Source organism: Pristiophorus japonicus, chromosome 16 (genome assembly GCF_044704955.1).
Source record: "Pristiophorus japonicus isolate sPriJap1 chromosome 16, sPriJap1.hap1, whole genome shotgun sequence".
NCBI lineage: Eukaryota > Metazoa > Chordata > Chondrichthyes > Pristiophoridae > Pristiophorus > Pristiophorus japonicus.
Genome location: NC_091992.1, coordinates 133,955,653 through 133,961,652, shown reverse-complemented (window position 1 = coordinate 133,961,652; position 6,000 = coordinate 133,955,653). Strand labels below are relative to the sequence as shown.

At 46.8% G+C, this 6,000-nt stretch overlaps 1 protein-coding gene across 5 annotated transcripts in view; it reads left to right on the top strand.

Annotated features, from left to right (window-relative positions):
* Nucleotides 1-1,753: 1,753 nt before the first annotated feature.
* LOC139226857 (uncharacterized) overlaps nucleotides 1,754-6,000 on the top strand; it is a 129,254-nt gene continuing 125,007 nt past the window's right edge. For 3 of the 5 annotated variants that reach the window (XM_070857947.1, XM_070857948.1, XM_070857944.1), the window contains exon 1: nucleotides 2,181-2,577. The gene's annotated coding sequence lies outside the window, so the exon portion shown is untranslated. Of the gene's footprint in view, nucleotides 2,016-2,180; nucleotides 2,578-6,000 lie in introns of those variants that run through there. The other 2 variants (XM_070857945.1, XM_070857946.1) reach the window with 2 other exon arrangements.

Here is a 6,000-nt window from a genome sequence, read left to right as displayed (position 1 = left end):
AAATCAGCAGTTGTTGATCAGAAGTCTCTGAAGAAGAGATAAGGAAGCCAGTTTAGGCGTCTATTATACTGTGGCAAAGTGCAAGCCATGGAACAACACCATAGAAGATGGGCAATTGCATATACCACTCAGAGACAGTTTGATAAGAGTCGACAAATCAATGTAACTTCGTTGATAGAATTAGACCTATCGAGGATTTTGTAGGAGGGTGCTCCTCTCCAAAACCTGTATAAGTTGTACTTGAAGCCTCTTGTATTTCAGAGGCTCCACGCCTAACCTTCCCGTGCGTTGCTTGAAATAAAACCGGTAAACCTGAGGTTTTGTTTGTTTACTTCCGTGGTCGTTATACAGTGGGAAGCTGGGTGAGGTGTCAATTAACTTATATCAGTTAGTCCACTTTGAGAGAGAGAAGCTTCCTTTTACCCCAACAACCCCAAGCTCTGGAATTCCCTCCCTAAGCCTCTCCTCCTCTATCTCTCTCTCTTCTAAGACGCTCCTTAAAACCTACTCCTAATATTTCCTTATGTGGCTCAGTGTCAAGTTTTGTTTGATAATGCTCCTGTGAAGCGTCTTGGGACGTTTTACTATGTTAAAGGCACTATATAAATGCAAGTTGTTGGTGTTGTAAGAGTGACTTAAATAAATAGATGGGAGGGTATTTCTTTGTAGATTTGGTAAATTATATGATTTTGCACATTTTGGTATCGTACACCAGTACTGCTTTTTTCAACAGTGCTATTTAATGTTGGGGTGTCTAGATTAAATATAGATATTTGTGCAATATCTTCTTATTTTGTATGGTAGTAGCAAATCAAATGTCAATATGCAAGTCAGATATCCAGGCCAAAGCTTCCAGTGTAACGGCATGGATATCTTGTAGGCTGTCTGCGAATTCCCTCTGAGGGCAGAGCTGACTAGGAACTCCAGTCGCATGATGGGGGATGCTTTAATCATCCATCTATGGAGAAGATGGCAGCATCTACCATGACCGGTTCTGAGACGGATGATGGTTGTCTGTTTGTGACATATGGAAATAGGTTATAGTTATAAATCAAAAACAAGATTGCCATCTTTTTCTACTTTAGTTTCCAGCATTTGCAGTTTTTCTATGTTGTGTACATAAAACCTGCGACTGGACTTCAAAACTAATTCATTTGTTGTGAAGCATTTTGGGATGAACTGAGGACATGTTAAGACAGTATAATAAAGGTGAGTTGGACCTTTATTGCCAGTTTCCATCTTTTTGGCGAGTCCAAAACTGGACGAGTGCAGAGAGTTATAACATTGCTTGTACCTTGCGAGTTTGCTTTGGTGCTGACGAAAATCCTTAAGAACCTTAAACAATTACTAACAAGATAATACTCAATAATCTGCTGGTCAGTTAATATCTGAGAAGAGATTAATGTCTCAGGTTTAATTCTTCCCAAGAACAGGAGAAGGCCCTTCAGCCCTTGGAGCCTGTCCACCATTCAATTAATTAATGGCTTATCTGTAGCTTAATTCCCTTAATACCCTTGACTACCAAAAATCTATGAGAACAAGTAATTAATGCCTGAAGACTAAAGTGTAAAATAATGGACTTTTTATTTTAAAATAAAGCAAACTTTGCCTCGAGATTTTATCTGGATCAAAAAAAAAAGGCAAGATTTGTGCTTTTTTTTCCAATGACTTGACAATCGCCAGGTCTGCCCCTCCTCACATCGCGCTGACCCTCCTCTCAAACAGAGTGGCTGCTTCCCTCCTCCCCCTGCCCCTCTCCTCCCCCTGCCCCTCTCCCCGGCGTGCTGCTGGGCCCGGTTGCTATGCTGGGGCAGCAGTAACCAAGCAGGAGCCGGCTCGGCCTACCTCCCCCAGCTTTTGAAAAGGGCGCGCAGAGCGGGGCCTGCCTGTGTCGGGCTGGTGGCTGGCCGACCAGCCGGCGGGCAGCGCCGTGCAGCGAGAGCGCGGGATTCGGCCGCCCCGGGGACTGGGGCCTACCGCGCCCAGTCAATGGGACTTTCCGCAGCAAACACCAGGTGCTGTAGTTTGTAACCTCGCGGAATTTATTCATTCTCTGGGCGGCCTTTAACCTTAAGAGATTTTCGTCCACGTTAGTCAAGTCAAAATAGTCCAACGAGTCACTTGCAAATAAATGTGCTTTAAAAAATTATATATTTTCTTGGTGTTTATATATATTAATGTATCAGAAATGGGGTTATTTTTCTCAATTTGGGTGAACTCAGCAGTGTATAGCTTTGTCTTTTGTAACAGTGTTTTCAAGCACATATTGTAGTTTAAAATGCTAGAAAATTAACTTCCTACACCGGTAGCTAGCCCTCTTAGGTAGTTGGGTTTCTTTTGAACAAAAAGAAAATCCAGCTGAGATTTACAGTCGAAATGAGATTACTTGGACTAACTATTGACCCCGCACGATTTACAGTTGAGGGTTATGGCCCCATCCTGCAGGAGAACACCAGCGGCAGGTCGGGGCCATAAAAGGAGCGGTGAACGGCGGCCTGGGAGCAGCGTGGAGGCATACCATTTCAGGGAGTAGCACGAGCTGCGACGGCAGCGAAGGGTGACATCATCAAGATCCAGGTCGGTGTTTGGAGCGTGGGCAGATACAGCAGGAGCAGCGAGAGACTGTAGAGGGACGTGATCGGGGCCAGGGGCAGCACGGTCCAGCCCACACTGCGATAGGTGCGCGCGCTAGGTCCGTGCAGCAGAACAGGTCTCCAGTTGTCTCGGGTAATCCTTGCCACTGGACCAAGACCTAGCTCTGTCAAGCCCGTGAGGTGGCTGGTGTGCAACGGTCACCACCCGTTAAAAAAATTCACACACTGGCATCTTCCACCCTTTAGGATGTAGTTCAGGACCTAGAACTTTTGGTCTTTCATTGGAACACCTGTGAACTTACCTTTTTTGGCGTGGAAGCAAGTCATCCTTGTTTCGAGGGACTGCCTATGATGATGATGATGATGATGGCCAGTGGTTAGGATTAGGGTCCAAAACCAACAACAACTTGCCTTTAACATAGTAAAACGTCCCAAGCAGTGTTCCCTCTAATTTTTCTTCATGCGCTGTCTCTTTAACTGGCCGCGTGGCCCATTCAAATATTTGTGCATGCGGGGTTTCTTACGGTGAGCGGTGTCCTTGGGACCTCCAGACCACCGTGCAGTATAGTGCGAATGTTGGACCCAAGGCTCCCAAACAAAATTTGACAAAGGCACATGAGATATTAGGACGGTAGGTTTTAAGGAGCATCTGAAAAGAGGAGAGCGAGGCGGAGAGGTTTAGTGAGGGAATTCCAAAGTTTAGGGCTTGGATGGCACTGCCGTCAATGGTAAAGCGGTTAAAATCGAGGTGTGCAAGAGGCCAGAATTTGAGGAGCATAGAGAATGAGCAATCAACAATGTCTTTGTCACTAGATGCATTCTTTAAAAATGTTTTTAGCAGCTTTTAATTATTTGATGTGTGCTGGGGTTTCCCACTACATAAGCTTAAGTGTACTGGACAGGGCTTTCATGGCTGGGAGACATTCATGGAAGAGATTTCCATTCTTTCTGTCTGCAAGGATGACCCTCAGATCCCTGTTGCTTGCCATTGTAATTCTCCATCCCACTCGCGCAATGACCTCTGTCCTTGGCCTTCTACACTGTTCCAGTGAAGCTACGGTGTATGCTCGAGGAACAGCACCTCCTCTTTCTACCAGGCACTTCTTTCTAGAATTTTAGCAATGAGGAAAGATTGACTTAAAGTAATTGGTAGAAGGATTAGAGGAGACTTGAGAATTTTTTTCACCCAGAGGATGGTAGGTGTCTGGAACTCACTGCCTGAAAGGGTGGTAGAGGCAGAAACCCTCATCACATTTAAAAAATACTTGGTTTATGCACTTGAAGTGCCGTAACCTACAGGGCTAGAGCTGGAAAGTGGGATTAGGCTGGATAGCTCTGTTTCGGCCGACACAGACAGAATCATAGAATGGTTACAGCACGGAGGAAGGCCATTCGGCCTGTCGAGCCCATGCCGGCTCTCTGCAAGAGCGCTTCAGCTAGTCCCACTCCCCCGCCCTTTCTGCGTAGCCCTGCAAATTTCTCTCCTTCAGGTACTTATCCAACTCCCTTTTGAAAGCAGTGATTGTGTCTGCCTCCACCACCCCTTCAGGCAGTGCATTCCAGATCCTAAGCACTCGCTGCGTAAAAAAAGTTTTTTCTTATGTTGCCTTTTGGTTCTTTTGCCAATCACCACAAATCGGTGTCCTTCTGCCAATGGGAACAGTCTCTCTCTCTACTCTGTCCAGACCCCTCTTGATTTTGAACATCTCTATCAAATCTCCTCTCAATCTTCTCTGCTCCAAGGAGAACAACCCCAGTTTTCTCCAGTCTCTTCACGTAACTGAAGTCCCTCATCCCTGGAATCATTCTCATAAACGATGGGCCAAATGGCCTCCTTCTGTGCTGTAAGTTTCTATGATTCAGACCTTAACCAAAGCTCCCATTTTATCTCTGGTCATCATCATAGGCAGTCCCTGGGAATCGAGGAAGACTTGCTTCCACTCTAAAAATGAGCTCATAGGTGACTGAACAGTCCAATACGAGAACCACAGTCCCTGTCACAGGTTGGACAGATAGTCGTTGAGGGAAGGGTTGGGTGGGACAGGTTTGCCGCATGCTCTTTCCACTGCCTGCATTTGCTTTCTGCATGCTCCCGGCGATGAGACGCGAGGTGCTCAGCGCCCTCCAGATGCACTTCCTCCACTTAGGGCGGTCTTTGGCTAGGGACTCCCAGGTGTCGGTGGGGATGTTGCACTTCATCAGGGAGGCTTTGAGGATGTCCTTGTAACGTTTCCTCTACCCACCTTTGGCTCGTTTGCCATGAAGGAGTTCCAAGTAACGCGCTTGCTTTGGGAGTCTCATGTCGGGCATACGGACAGTGGACAATAGGCAACAATCTGACAGTGGACGCTTATAAAGTATGACTGGTGTATTAGTGCTTCTGTGGCGTGGGAGCGGGTTGGTGCTCTGGATGAGATTCTCCCATCCGTACACCATGTGCTGACTTGCCTTTTCCTTCCACCAGACTCCTGGGCCACTGGGACCAGCTCCGCTTTGCCAGGTTTTCATGCTCCCCTTCTCCAACTTGGCTAACCTGCTTTAACTATTCACACATTCGCTGGGTCTAGTATTTTTTCATCATAGGCAGTCCCTCGGAATCGAGGAAGACTTGCTTCCTCTCCTGAAATGAGCTCTTTGTTGGCTGAACAGTCCAATACGAGAGCCACAGACTCTATCACAGGTGGGGCAGATAGTCGTTGAGGGAAGGGGTGGGTGGGACTGGTTTGCCGCACGCTCTTTCCGCTGCCTGTGCTTGGTTTCTGCATGCTCTCGACGTTGAGACTTGAAGTACTCAATGCCCTCCTGGATGCACACACTCCACTTAGGGCGGTCTTTGACTAGGGATTCCCAGGTGTTAGTGGTGATGTCACACTTTATCAGGGAGGCTTTGAGGGTGTCATTGTAACATTTCCGCTGCCCACCTTTTGGCTCATTTGCCGTGAAGGAGCTCCGTATAGAGCACTTGCTTTGGGAGTCTCGCGTCTGGCCTGCGAACTGTGTGGCCTGCCCAGCGGAGCTGATCTAGTCTCTAATGTCTCTCATCATGCCTCCTTTTGTCTTGTGCTATTATCTCCTCTTGTCCTCTTCTCCACCTAATCACTTTGCAGCTCATTCTTTTTCTTGTGAATGTACTCTCCCTCCCCCATTTCCCTTGCTCTGTTTTAGAAAATATTAAATTAATATCTTCTATAATGCTGGATATACTCCGCAGGTCAGGCAGCATCTGTGGAGAGAGAAACTGAGTTAATGTTTCAGGTCGATAACCTCTCATCAGAACTGGAAAAAGTTAGCGATGTCACCGGTTTTAAGCATGTCTAGAGGCTGGGAGAGTAGGGAGGGGAAAGAACAAAAGGGAAGGTCTGTGATGGGGTGGAAGGCAGGAGAGATTAAATCTGCTGTGTTGCTT